Below are 13,350 nucleotides of genomic sequence, written 5' to 3' on the forward strand. Positions count from 1 at the left end.
GCCCAGGACCAGAACTAAACATATCACGATAACGTGGTACGGGGAACAGCATCTCCCTCAAATTATTTGTAAGGGTTTTTCTCGAAACAGTGGCTAAATATTCTACCGAAAATCTCAGAGTAAGGAAACGAAAGGACTCAACCACTTCCTTCATATACCCTTTCACGGCACCACATCTATCACTTACAGAAGAAACAACATACATAGGCAAGGCATCTACTAATGTAATCTGCATTAAAGTGCGAAGAAATGGATCACGTGTATAACGCAGAAACATAAACCGGTTTACAAGCTGGCGAACACATATATGACACAGGCCAACACCCCCATGCTTTACTCGGCGAAAAAGGTTACTCCGACTGGAACGCTCCCACACGGATGACCAGATAAAGACTGCGAATACTCTGTGCATTCGCTGCACGTGGACTCGTGAACAGTGAAGCACCTGCAGCACATACCACAGCTTTGCCAAAAGAAAAAGGTCGCATACCGTAGCTCCTGCGAAAACAGACAATGCGCGACCACCCCTTCGTTGTTTTTTCGCGCAGCTTCGCCGTCTCGGATTCCCAGTACCCGCCGCTATCCTGATAGCGGTCCAGCGGAACTCCGAGATAACGCGCTGGTGTACGCGACCAAGACACGTTTTCAAATACAGATGGTGTTGACCCCCACTCCCCGTGAAAAAAACCAGCACACTTGGCCCAATTAACACAGCTGTTAGTAATACTACAAAATTCCTTCGTTATCGATATGGCTGCGCTTACACTCTCCTCGTCTTCACAAAAAACCGCCACATCATCCGCGTATGTTAGTAACTTCACTTCGCTTGTGTGTAAATGAAAACCACGTACTCCACTGTCATTAATTATTCTTAAAAAAAAGGTTCCAAATGAATTGCAAACAGAAGAGGAGATGCTGGACATCCTTGTCGCACAGAAGACAGTACAGGAATACTTCCCGTGACATTCTTGTTGATTATAAGTTGCGTGCAGCAGTGAGAGTACGCCGTTCGCACTCCCTGTATGATCACATCACCAACATTTATATGCTCCAAAATACAAAAAAGAATCTCATGGCACACTCGGTCGAACGCTTTCTCGAAATCAATCTGAAGCATAGCGACCCTTTTAAAAACATATCACAACACTCCAGCACATTGCGCGACACATGAACATTTGCTACAATACTCCTCCCCTTTATACCACATGTCTGATGCGGCCCTACTACACTTGTTATAACACTCTGCATTCGATGCGCTAAGATTTTCATAAAGATTTTATAATCTGCTTTGGCCAATGTAATCGGCCGGTACCCATAAACCGACTGAAGTTCAAACACGGTCTTCCGATTTGGGTATGAGAACGGTGTGTGTGAGACCAAACGACGGCGGAAGTACCTTGGACTCGTACGCCTCGCGAAAGACCATCAATAAAAACGAAGTTAGTATGTCTGAGAACCTTTTATAAAAATTCGCCCCAAGGCCGTCAGGTGCCGGCGCCTTCCCTACTTTTAACTCCGATATTGCCGTGTGAATTTCACCAAGCGATATCAGTCGTTTTAACTCCTCCCTCACATCGTCTCCCAACCTTGGCATGGCTGGAAGAAAGTCTCGTTGAACTCATCAGTTTTTGGAACTGCGGGGCCAAACAAATCGGTGTAATGTTCTTGAAACACACTTTTTATGTTCTCTTTGTCACTGGTAAGCGCGCCTCGCCAATATATTTCCTCGATACCATTCCCTCTCGCGTACCGAGCTTCGTCTTTTATCACTCGCTTTGTTGGCGCTTCGCCGGCCAAAAACACCTCGGCCCTCGCCCTCACGGTCGCTCCCCCATATCTTTTTATATCGATGGCTGCCAGCTTATTTTTAATAGTTCTAATATCTTCTTTGTATGCCCCAGGCATTTCGCTTTCGAGTTTTAACATGTGTTGCAGATTAATTCTGAGTTGGTGTTCCACTTGCCTCTCTTGCCGTTTTAGCCCTTTCCCCCTCTCCATCGCAATCATTTTGCATTCCTGTTTGAATACCTCCCACCTTTCCCGCCAGCTGTTGATTTCGTCGTTTGTTTGTTTTGCTGCACTTTCCTGGACTCTATCCGTGAATGTGGTGTCTTGCAATTTTTTACGTTAAATTTCCAGACTTCCCAGCTGAATTCTTACAATCCTCCCACCTTTCCCAAAACAAAAATGAAACCAGGCAGTTGTCACTAAAAGGGACACTATCGACCACGTAGTTCTTGCACGCCGCAGCGAGCTCGAAAGATACGTACGCACGATGCAGCCGCGCAGGGCTCGTGCCCTGAAAGTGCGTGAATTTTAAAGCACTTCTTTTAACCGCACAGTGTGTTACATCGGCTAGTTCGCAGTCTTCAAGAACTTCTGTCAAGACCCTTGCACTCGGATCATTTGTTCGAGGCGACACATTTCTGTCTCTTCGTTCTAACACCCAATTGAAGTCGCTCAAAAAAATTACTCTTTCTTGCTTCTTTAAATGATCAGACACCCCTTCGAAAAACCCCGTCCTGTCCCTTGCAACATTTGGTGCATAGATACACACTGCACAAAAATCTTCTCCACAGTAGTTGAAATCACAACACACAACCCTGCCAGTTTCGCTCGAAATAACTGATCGTACACGAATACCAACTGAATTTCTAACCAAAATACAACACCCCCCAGAAGTTCCCACAGAATGATTCACTCAAATGCTGTAAAGCCCACTAAAGGGCCTTATCATGCTCTCGGTGCTCCCTTCGCTTTCAATTTTTGTTTCTTGAATGGCCATTATACCTATTTCTTTGTCGTCCATAATCCTTCGCAGCTGATACTGCTTGCGTCTAGCAACAAGCCCTCTTACGTTTAATGTAGAAATGCGAAGTGGCCTATTTAAAATAGCCATTACATAGAATTAAACCACACCAAGAGCATAAAATTCCCCGCATTTCCCCGAGGGGAAGAATGTGAAAGTGCGAATGCACGAGTTGAATTTGTGCGGTTCGGTAATGTTCGCGAAAGAGAGATCACACACACACGCACAACTACAAAGAAAGAAAGATGCATTTATTCACAGACACCTATTTGTGTTGTCGTTGTACTTGATTGCTAGAGCGGATCTCACCTTTGAAATTTCGTGTCAGTACTCCTTTAAGCGGGTGCATTAGCCCTTCTCACGCCCAATTCCTGGCCAATCCCCCACGTGGGTATGTGCCATGTCAGCGGCCAGGCAGCACGCGCCCATCTCCCCCCGTTGCCAAGGAAGACGAGGAGATTCCTGGCCAATCCCCCACGTGGGTATGCTATGCGGACATCGCCGGTGAACGCAGGTTCAGGGTCGCTTAAGAAGTGCATTCGCACTTAAAAAACAAAGACCAGCTCAACGAACCCTAGCCTCCAGTGTAGCGACGGCGTATATCCAAAGTGTGTTGCCTTGCTCTTGTCCGTAGAAGCTGCTCAACACTCCCCGCAGACGGCTGTTCGTTGCGCTGCACTGCACGGAGAACATCACTGGGCAATATTGACAATGTAGGGACGCAAAAGTGCTTCACGTTAAGTGTCCGGTGGCTTCGTGGGCCGCTCCGCGTTGATGTTCGGTTTCACTTTAACAGACGCCCGTCGAGCATGCGTCGGAGCTTTCGCCGTCGGCTCGTCACCGCTCGGCTCGGCGGTGCTGGCCTGTTTTCCTTCGACAGCATCCCTTGCGCGCTTTGCAGAACCAGAAAGAACACCTGCCATCTCAACTTCTTCTTCTTCCTTGCTTTTCTCTCCCTCCGACGCCAAGAGTGGTGCATCGGCCAAGCCAGAACTGTCCGTGGCGGTTTGGTTGCCCTGCACGTCCGGGGATTCGATGGGAGTGCCTCCTTGGGCGGGTGGTTCGGCGCTCGGTGCCACGGCGGCTGCAGGTTCAGGGGGCGTTGCCTCCTTCACCTCGTCCTCGTCGTTGCCCTTCGAAGCGCTCTCCGCGGCTTCGGCGTCCATCACGTACTCGGACTTGTGGTCGTCCTCCCATGGTCCCGCAACGTTCGCGTAAGTGCGGACGCACTCGCTCACGCCGTGGCCGAAGTGGCGGAAACGCCCGCACCGTGGGACGCGGCACTCCCGCCGAATGTGGCCACTCCGGTGGCAGCGCAAACAAAGCGGTATCCACTACAAGGGCCTGCTCACCGGCGATGCGTAGCTGGTGCGGGATGTCTTCTACGGTGACGCCTGTCTTCAGTCGTAGGGTGACCAGGCGTGTCGTCGAGAGCTGCGAAGTGCAGCCCGGCACACGCCAGCGGTCACGGGTCACTTCGGTGACCTTCCCGTAAAGCGACAGGGCGCCTCGCACTTCGTCGTCTGGGACGCTGTGGAGCACCCAGTGCAGATTTAGACGTACGTCCATGCTCCGCGGGTCGATGATTAGCACCTCCGCCCCTTCACTGTAAGTTCGGAGGCGGCAACCAGCTTCGCAGCTGCCTCGGCGTCCTTGAACGTCACGGCCCACAGGTGGTTCATTTGATATGCGCCCAAGGCCACAACCTCGGGCAGCAAATTCAGACGCACCAGCGGGTAGCCGAAGTCTTCCACCTTGTATGGCCTGGCTTTCACGTCGGCGTGCAGAAAAATGGTGTTCACAACAGATGGTCCGGTTGGCAAATGAGGCAGAACAACTTGGTATTCCTGGTTTCCAGAGTTATCAAAAACAGAAGACCTGCTACCGCGGGCCGATGGGCCCACCAAAGCCGCCCCTTGAACGGAGCTCGCCATCCTGCGTCCGCACTGCGCAGCGGCCGGAAGCAGCGAGCTATAGCGGCACCTGATCTGCACTTTTGCGTATTCCACTCGTGTTGCGTGGATTTTGCAACAAAAAAAAATCAATGCCACCAGTGAGGATTGAACTCACGGCCTCTCGTTTACGAGACCAGCGCTCTACCACTGAGCTATAGCGGCACCTGATCTGCACTGTTGCGTATTCCACTCGTGTTGCGTGCATTTTGGAACGAACAAAAAGTCAATGCCACCAGTGAGGATTGTACTCACGGCCTCTCGTTTACGAGACCAGCGCTCTACCACTGAGCTATAGCGGCTTTTTTTTATTGCCTGCCACAAAGTACACATATTCAACACAAACACTTCAGAGTATTTTTAGCTGGTCATTGACATCAAAACGTTTTCAGAGAAACAAGAGCATCAAGAATTTCCGTCCACTCAGGCGGCTCAGCCTGGGTCACAAAAATATCGCGAATATACGCAATGCTCTCAATGAAGTTTTCGCGCACAGGGCGAGCGTTCACATCTGCGTTGTTCACAGCTATCCTGGTCTTCCACAGGATGTGCAGTCCCAGCAGCATAAACATGAATTAAGGTACGCCATTTTCATTTTCTATGGGAAGGTACCGTATACCATGTGGAGATATAGGCAACTCCTTTTTAAGTGTCCTTTGTAAGACATCCCAGTGAAATATTGTATCCCATTATTCAATAAATGCATGTTGTATGGTTTACGGTTTCCGACACAGTGTACAATTTGTGGTCCACGTAACGAAGAACCCTTTTTCCTCCATCCATGTGCTTACTGTCAAAGTATTTGTGTGCAGTTTAAATAAAAAGGACTTTACACAAGGCCTTACAGGCATCTTTTTAACTCTCTTAAGGACACCTTGGCTCGTATTGCCTTTGTATAATGACCTGTAAAGCGGCACAGGCATCAACGTATCTACAAGGTCTCTATACAACTTTTTCCGATTTACTGCACTCAGATACTCCAGAGAAAAACGGACTGTTAGGAACCGGAAAGCCACGACAACCTCCCTGAGGTATCCTCTGACGGCCCGACCGCTCTCACCACCTGTCGATACTATAAATTCCGGGAGGTACCTTCGAAGACGCACCTGTACTATTGTGCGCAAAAAAAGGTCCGTCTGGTCTCCAAGAAACATAAAACGTGACACTAGTTGGCGAATGAACAAATGCGACCAGCCCAGGCCCCCACTCTTAACCGAACGAAACAAATTGGTTCGGCTGGTCCTCTCCCAGCTTGATGCCCGTATAAACACTGCAAACGCCCTGTGCAGTTTTTGTACATTCACTCATGTCATACAAAGCACTTGAAGCACGTACCAGACTTAGCGGTCAGAACAAGGTTACATACTGTAGCCCGCGTGAACACTGATAAGCCTCGACCTTGCCAACCTTCCGTTTTTTCCTTTATCTTCTCTGTTTCTTCCCCCCAGTATTGCGCAGTGTCTACGTGGTGTTGTAGGGGCACCCATAAATACCGCCCAGGCAAGGCTGTCCACTGTGTATTAGCCAAAAGTGGCGGTGTGTAATCCCAGTTGCCGTGCCAAAACTCAGTATATTTTTCCCAGTTAATTTCCCTTCCAGTTAGACGGCCAAACGAGTCTTCAATACTGACCACTTCTACAACGCTCTCTTTGTCAGTGCAGAAAACTGCGATATCATCCGCGTAGGCCAGAACCTTAACTTGAGCCTGCTCTAGTCGAAACCCGCTTATATTCTCATTTCTTATTTCTCATTCCCATTTCTCAACAGGAAAGGCTCTAAGTACAGGGCAAAAAGCAAGGGGCTCAACGGACACCCTTGCCTTACCGAAGAGCGGACGTTTATGCCTTCGGCAAGGTTTTTATTGACTATAATACGTGTAATACAATCGCAATAAGCCATCTTAACACCCTGTAGTATTGTGGTGCCTAGATTTACAAATTCAAACACAGAAAACAAGATTTCGTGGGAAACAAGATCGAAAGCCTTTGCCAAGTCTACTGGAGCATGGCTACCCGGCTTTCGAAAGCGTCAACACATTCAAGGACACTCCGCGCAACGTGTATATTTGTAGCAATGGTACGCCCATTGATTCCGCATGTCTGGTGCGGCCTCACTATGTCCTTGATAACTGTTTGTATTCTTTTCGGTAAGATTTTGGTAAATATTTTGTAGTCCACGTTGGTAAGGCTTATCGGGCGATATGACCCCACCCACAACAGCTTATCTGGGTCGTCCATTTTTGGTATAAAGACCATGTGTGCTACTTGAAAAGACTTCGGTAGTCGCTTCTTTTCGTATGCTTCCCGGATCACGGCGTACACCATAAGTGCCAATTCTTTCTTAAAGGCTGGATAAAACGCTGCTCCCAGGCCGTCAGGGCCTGGTGACTTTCCCGCCGCTAATTCGTCAATTGCCGCTTCGATTTCCTGCAACGTGATTGGCTCCTCTAATCGTGTTCGTACGTCGTCTTCTAATCGCGGCATGTGCGCCAGGAAACAGTTCGCAAAACCAGGCTGTATTCATCTCTCTCACCCAAATATATTAATGTAGTGCTCGACGAATGCACTTTCTATGCTTTCTTTGTCACCTGAGAGAGAGAGAACAAGACTTTATTGAGAATATCCGGCGTGCGGGTGCGGATCAGGCCACGCAGGGCTTCTCCGCACCCTATCTAGCTCGTGGCTATGTAGACCTCGAGGGTGGGCCTACGTCGCGACGTCGGCTACTAGGTGAGTCCGCTCCCGCGGGAGGGTCCCCCGTTCGCTCTTGCCGGGCCAGGGCGTCCTCGAGCCGCTGGATGGCGAGCAGCTGCGCCGCAGAGTCGGGCGAGCTGATGTAGTCCACAATGTCTGGCGGTAGTGAGTCCGGCTCGGCATCGTCTTGCTGCACTTCACAGCCCCACATGATGTGGGCTAGAGTTGCTGGTTCACGCGCACAAACACTGCACTGCACTTGCACATAGTATCCGGGGCACACGTGTCGGGCGAGGGCCGGCGTGAGCACCGTGCGGATCTGTAGCTGTCGGAGAAGGACGCTTTCGCGTCTGCCCAGCCTCGGGTGAGGCGGAGGCAGCGCTCGGCGCCCCTCTTGGTACCACGACAGGATGTCGCCGTACGTGGTCAGCGGTTCCGCTTGGAGGCCGACGTCTCCCGCGGTCGAGGCGCAGGGGGGCGCCGCACGGTGCGCGAGCTCGCGTGCGACGGCGTCTGCTGTCTCGTTGCGGTTGGCCGCTCCTCCGGCGATGGGTCCGACGTGTGCCGGGAAACATCTGATGTTGGTTGTGGTCGACTTGCGCGTGGGGAGCAGGCGGGCTGCCGTTTCCCCGATGCTGCTTCTGGCGAAGTTGGTGATGGCCGAGCGGGAGTCGCTCAGGATGGTTGTGGTGTCGGGGTCGCTTCGTAGCGCCAGTGCGATGGCAGCCTCTTCTGCTTGCTCGGCGCCGGGGGAGCGGAAGCTGCAGGCGTTCAGGATGCTTCCGTCCGTGGCGCGGATCACTACGGCCACGAAGGTGTGGGGTCTGTCCGGGAGTTGGGCGACGTCCACGTATACCGCCGTGTTGTCTGTAGCGTACGTCTCCGCGAGTGCGCGGGCTCTGGTTCGCCTTCGCTCCTTGTTGCGGTCCGGGTGGACGTTGCGCGGGAGCGGTGCGACGACCAGTTGTCTGGCAATGTCGTTGGGTATCTTCCTGTGTTCGTGGGTGTCTTCCGAGAGCGGCTCCGTCCGTAGCGGGCGGAGGCCGGCCCGTTGCAGGATCAGGCGACCCGTTTTGGTAGTACCGAGACGGGCGAGCTGCGCGGAGCGCTGGGCTTCGCACACCTCTTCCAGTGTGTTGTGTACGCCGAGGGACGCAAGGGCCCGGTTGCTTGTGCTGTGGAGAAGTCCCAGTGCCGTCTTGTGGGACTTGCGGATGGCTGTAGCTTCGTTTCGGAAGTTTATCTGTTTTATTTCGTTTTTTTGTTGCGTATCTCTTCTCATCGCCTAAAGCACGCTTGCTGGGTTTCTCCCCCCAGCCCACAGATCTTCCGCTCGTGCTCTTATCATTGCCGCCCGGAACTTAACGTCGTCCATTATTTCCGGTTTATTTTTCACACCCCTTATTTCGTCTAACCATTTTCCTGGCTGCTCGCTCTCCAGGCTGATTAGTTCGTCAAGCTATTTACGTAGTTCATTTTCGGCTTTCCGTTCACTGCGCTGGATACTGCCTCGTCTTTCGATTGCAATCATTTTGACGCGACTTTTAAATTCTTCCCATACGACGCAGTAGCTTTCGGGTAATGCTGACAACGTTTTCGCCATTTCCCTTTGTACGCTTTTCACGAACTCGCCATCCTCGTGCAACCGTTCATTAAATTTCCATAGCTCCCAATTGAACTTTGCACTTTCTTTTTTCCTGCCTAACGTAAACAACACAAGGCTGTGGTCCGTAAAAGATACGTGTTTTACGTCATAGCTATTGCATGACGGCACCAGTTCAATGGACACGTATGCTTTTTATGCTTATTTTACAGCAACCTCGTTTTATGCTTATTTTACAGCAAACAAAATGATTGCCGCCAGTGAGGATTGAACTCACGGCCTCTGGTTTACGAGACCAGCGCTCTACCACTAAGCTATAGCGGCCCCGATGACTTTCGTTGTTCCGTATTCCCCTTGTTTTATGCTTAATTTACAGCAAACAAAAAATGATTGCCGCCAGTGAGGATTAAACTCACGGCCTCTGGTTTACGAGACCAGCGCTCTACCACTGAGCTATAGCAGCCCCGACGACTTGCGTTGTTGCGTATTCCCCTCGTTGTATGCTTAATTTACAGCAAAAAAAAATTATTGCCGCCAGTGAGGATTGAACTCACGGCCTCTGGTTTACGAGACCAGCGCTCTACCACTGAGCTACAGCGGCCCCGACGACTTGGGTTGTTGCGTATTCCCCTCGTTTTATGCTTAATTTACAGCAAAAAAAATTATTGCCGCCAGTGAGGATTGAACTAACGGCCTCCGGTTTACGAAACCACCACTCTACCACTGAGCTATAGAAGGCCCCGACGACTTTCGTTGTTCCGTATTCCCCTTTTTTTATGCTTAATTTACAGCAAACAAAAAATGATTGCCGCCAGTGAGGATTGAACCCACGGCCTCCGGTTTACGAGACCACCACTCTACCACTGAGCTATAGCAACCCGACGACTTCCGTTGTTGCGTATTCCCCTCGTTTTATGCATATTTTACAGCAAACAAAATCATCGCCGCCAGTGAGGATGGAACTCAGGGCCTCTGGTTTACGAGACCAGCGCTCCACCACTGAGCTATAGCGGCCCCGACGACTTGCGTTGTTGCGTATTCCCCTCGTTTTATGCTTAATTTATAGCAAAAAAAATAATTGCCGCCAGTGAGGATTGAACTCACGGCCTCTGGTTTACGAGACCAGCGCTCTACCACTGAGCTATAGCGGCTTTTTTTTTCTTTATTGCCTGGTTTTGACAACACACAAAACATTACAGATCATCAAAATAAAACACTCAACTCAGGAGAAATGGGGCTGCCATCGAATAACGGGCTGGCGTTGTCATTAAAAAAGCCTCATCTTTGTCAGCTGCTCCATTTCTGGCAGCCAAACCGGGAATAACTGCCGAGACTTAATAATTTCGACAAAGCGACCAAAACTCTCTTTGAAATACTGTAGTGCAAAACGGGCATCGACATCATTATACAGTCTTGCTGTGCGCGAGCGCCATATGCTATGGAGTCCCAGTACCATTACTAAATCATAAGGCACTCCAGCCTCATTGTCCACTGCAAGAAATCGTATACCGTGAGGGTTTAACGGAAAGTCTTTTCGTAATGTCCTTTGTAGAACATTCCATAAATACACCCCCTCACAACAAAGCAAAAACACGTGGTCGATTGTCTCTGGTAATTTACATCTAAAACAGTCTGTCCCCCATGGTACAAATAGCCCCCTCTGTTCCATATATGTTCGTACTAATAATGTACCTGTATGCAGCCTAAAGAAAAAGGACTTGACCCCTGGCTGAATTTGCATCCTTTTCACCCTCTTAAGAACGTCCTGGCCTGGGCCTCCAGAGTACATAGCTCTGTACATTGGCACAGGGAACACGGTATCCACAATATCGTTATACATGTTTTTCCTTTTTACCGTACTTAAGTATTCTTTTGAAAACCGCGCGTTCAAAAAATTTACACTTCCAACGACTTCTTTGAAAAAACCAAAAATGCCTCCATGCATATGCCCAGTGGTTACAACAAAGTCAGGCAGAAGCCTGCCCAACCTTACCTGACATACTGTCCTCAGAAAGGGGTCCCTTACATCCCTTACAAACAGAAATCTATTCACAAGCTGTCGCACAAATAAGTGCCCCAATCCCAGACCCCCATCTTTGATTCGCCTGAACAGGTTGGTGCGGCTGCACGTCTCCCAATTCGAGGCCCACACGAAAACAGCAAGGACCCGATGCAGCTTTTGCACATTTGTACGCGAACAGTGCAGCACTTGCATAACGTACCACAGTTTACTAACGAAAAACAGGTTGCACACTGTTGCCCTAGCAAAGGTTGACAAATACGCCCCCCTCCGCTTGTCTGCCTTTGCTCGAGTCTCCTGTGCTAGTTCGTGCCAATACGGCTCACTATCTTTATAAAACTGTAGCGGGGCTCCCAGGTACTTTACGGGTGTTGTTACCCAGCTTACGTTGGCGAAAGTGTCAGGGGTTGATTGCCATTCTCCATGCCAGAACCCGAGGCACTTTCCCCAATTTACAAGGCTCCCTGTCATTGTACTAAACTGTTTTGTTATCTCCACTACTTTACTGATACTGTCTTTGTTCTCACAGAATACCGCAATGTCGTCTGCATAAGCCAATACTTTTACCTCGGCCTCATGCACTCGGAACCCTCGAATTTCGACGTCTGTGAGGATACGTAAACACAATGTTTCAATATAAATGCAGAGCAAAAGTGGACTGAGGGGGCAGCCCTGGCGTACAGAGCGTTGCACGTTAATGGGCGCTCCCAATGCTTTTTTCACAACTAACCGCGTGGTGCAATTCCGGTACGCCAATGCTACCCCCTCTTTGATAACTGAACCGACGTTGATATAATCCAAAATAGAGAACAATACTTCGTGTGATACACAATCAAAAGCCTTTTCAAGGTCTAGCTGAAGCACAGCGACTCCTACATGCATGGCATCGGAACACTCAAGCACACACCTTGCCTTATGTATATTGGTACCAATAGATCTTCCCCGTATGCCGCAAGTCTGATGAGGGCCGACTATTTTATGAATCACTCCCTGGAACCTACTTGCTATTACCTTCATAAATATTTTATAGTCCACATTCGTAAGTGAAATGGGCCTATATGACGTAATCTGCTTAAGTTTTTCAACATCTTCTGTTTTGGGAATTAACACTGTGTGAGCAGTTCCGTAAGAAGGTGGCAGTGATTTCAGCTTAAACGATTCATTAAAAACCAACGCTAATACCGGTGCTATTCCACTCTTAAATTCTTTGTAAAACACCGCAGTCAAACCATCAGGGCCTGGCGATTTGCCTGGGTTTAAATTGTCAATGGCGTCTTCAACTTCCTTCAATGCTATTGGTTGTTGTAGCCACTCCTTCGTTTCGTCGTCAAGCTTAGGCATGTTGCTGAGGAATTCTTTCTTGAAGCTTTCAACATCGGCAGAGCGAAAGGCAAAAAGCGACTGATAGTGCTCAAAAAAGGCACGCTCGATGTGCTTGCTATCCCCTGAAGTTTCGCCGTTCCAGTCAATCTCGGTTATGTGATTACGACGAGCATGCGCTTTCTCGAGCCCCAAGGTCCGCTTTGTAGGTCTTTCCCCCGTTATCGCCTGGACCGCTCTTGCTCGTACAAGCGCTCCGTGATAGCGCTCTTCGTCGATTATTTCTAGCTGTTGTTTTGTTTGCCTGATATCGTCTTTGTACACCCCGGCTGTTTGCTCTCTTGCTCTGTCAGTGTTTTTAGCAATTCTCGGAGCAACGTTTCCTTTTCATTTTGTTCGAACCTTATGCAGCTGGCCCGTTCGATCGGTTTAATTTATTACGCTTCTTTTGTTAGTTCCCACATTTCCAAGATATTATTTTGGCTGGCCTGTTCGATTTTGCTAATTTGGTCCTTTACTGTGTTACTGAAATTTTCGTCTTTTAAAACAGTTTCATTTAACTTCCACAATTCCCATGTAAAATTGTTCCGCCGTTTTTTGTGCCCTATTCTGCCCGCGACAAGACAATGATCGCTGAAAGACAATGGCAAAACACTGTAGTTGCTGCACATTGCGACCGTTTCCAAGGATACATAAATCCGGTCCAGTCGGGCGTGGCTAGCGCCTTGAAAGTGCGTGTATTGCACACTTCTTGCGCCCTCCAAACATTCGGCAACATCCTCCAGACCGAATTCCACAATATGCTCAGACAACAAATCAGTGCTGACGTCCTTGAACGGCCTTTTACTTGACTTGTCGCGTGCCGTTAACACGCAATTGAAATCCCCTAATAGTATTATTTGCCGATCAGTGGTAAGGTGCTGCCTAATACTAACAAAAAAGTCGGCACGTTC

At 49.3% G+C, this 13,350-nt stretch overlaps 8 non-coding genes across 8 annotated transcripts; all 8 read right to left on the reverse strand.

Moving 5' to 3' along the window:
* Positions 1-4,854: 4,854 nt before the first annotated feature.
* On the reverse strand, positions 4,855-4,926 carry Trnat-cgu (transfer RNA threonine (anticodon CGU)). The gene has a single exon. It is a non-coding gene; the product is annotated as a tRNA-Thr (tRNA).
* A 65-nt stretch (positions 4,927-4,991) lies between these two features.
* Trnat-cgu (transfer RNA threonine (anticodon CGU)) lies at positions 4,992-5,063 on the reverse strand. Its single transcript has one exon. It is a non-coding gene; the product is annotated as a tRNA-Thr (tRNA).
* A 4,246-nt stretch (positions 5,064-9,309) lies between these two features.
* On the reverse strand, positions 9,310-9,381 carry Trnat-cgu (transfer RNA threonine (anticodon CGU)). The gene has a single exon. It is a non-coding gene; the product is annotated as a tRNA-Thr (tRNA).
* A 67-nt stretch (positions 9,382-9,448) lies between these two features.
* Trnat-cgu (transfer RNA threonine (anticodon CGU)) lies at positions 9,449-9,520 on the reverse strand. The gene has a single exon. It is a non-coding gene; the product is annotated as a tRNA-Thr (tRNA).
* A 66-nt stretch (positions 9,521-9,586) lies between these two features.
* On the reverse strand, positions 9,587-9,658 carry Trnat-cgu (transfer RNA threonine (anticodon CGU)). The gene has a single exon. It is a non-coding gene; the product is annotated as a tRNA-Thr (tRNA).
* Positions 9,659-9,863: 205 nt separating this feature from the next.
* Trnat-cgu (transfer RNA threonine (anticodon CGU)) lies at positions 9,864-9,935 on the reverse strand. Its single transcript has one exon. It is a non-coding gene; the product is annotated as a tRNA-Thr (tRNA).
* Positions 9,936-9,999: 64 nt separating this feature from the next.
* Trnat-cgu (transfer RNA threonine (anticodon CGU)) lies at positions 10,000-10,071 on the reverse strand. Its single transcript has one exon. It is a non-coding gene; the product is annotated as a tRNA-Thr (tRNA).
* Positions 10,072-10,136: 65 nt separating this feature from the next.
* Positions 10,137-10,208, reverse strand: Trnat-cgu (transfer RNA threonine (anticodon CGU)). Its single transcript has one exon. It is a non-coding gene; the product is annotated as a tRNA-Thr (tRNA).
* Positions 10,209-13,350: the final 3,142 nt, after the last annotated feature.

Source organism: Haemaphysalis longicornis, unplaced genomic scaffold, assembly GCF_048455015.1.
Source record: "Haemaphysalis longicornis isolate Haplotype H1 unplaced genomic scaffold, Haemaphysalis longicornis Haplotype H1 scaffold_14, whole genome shotgun sequence".
Classification (NCBI taxonomy): domain Eukaryota; kingdom Metazoa; phylum Arthropoda; class Arachnida; order Ixodida; family Ixodidae; genus Haemaphysalis; species Haemaphysalis longicornis.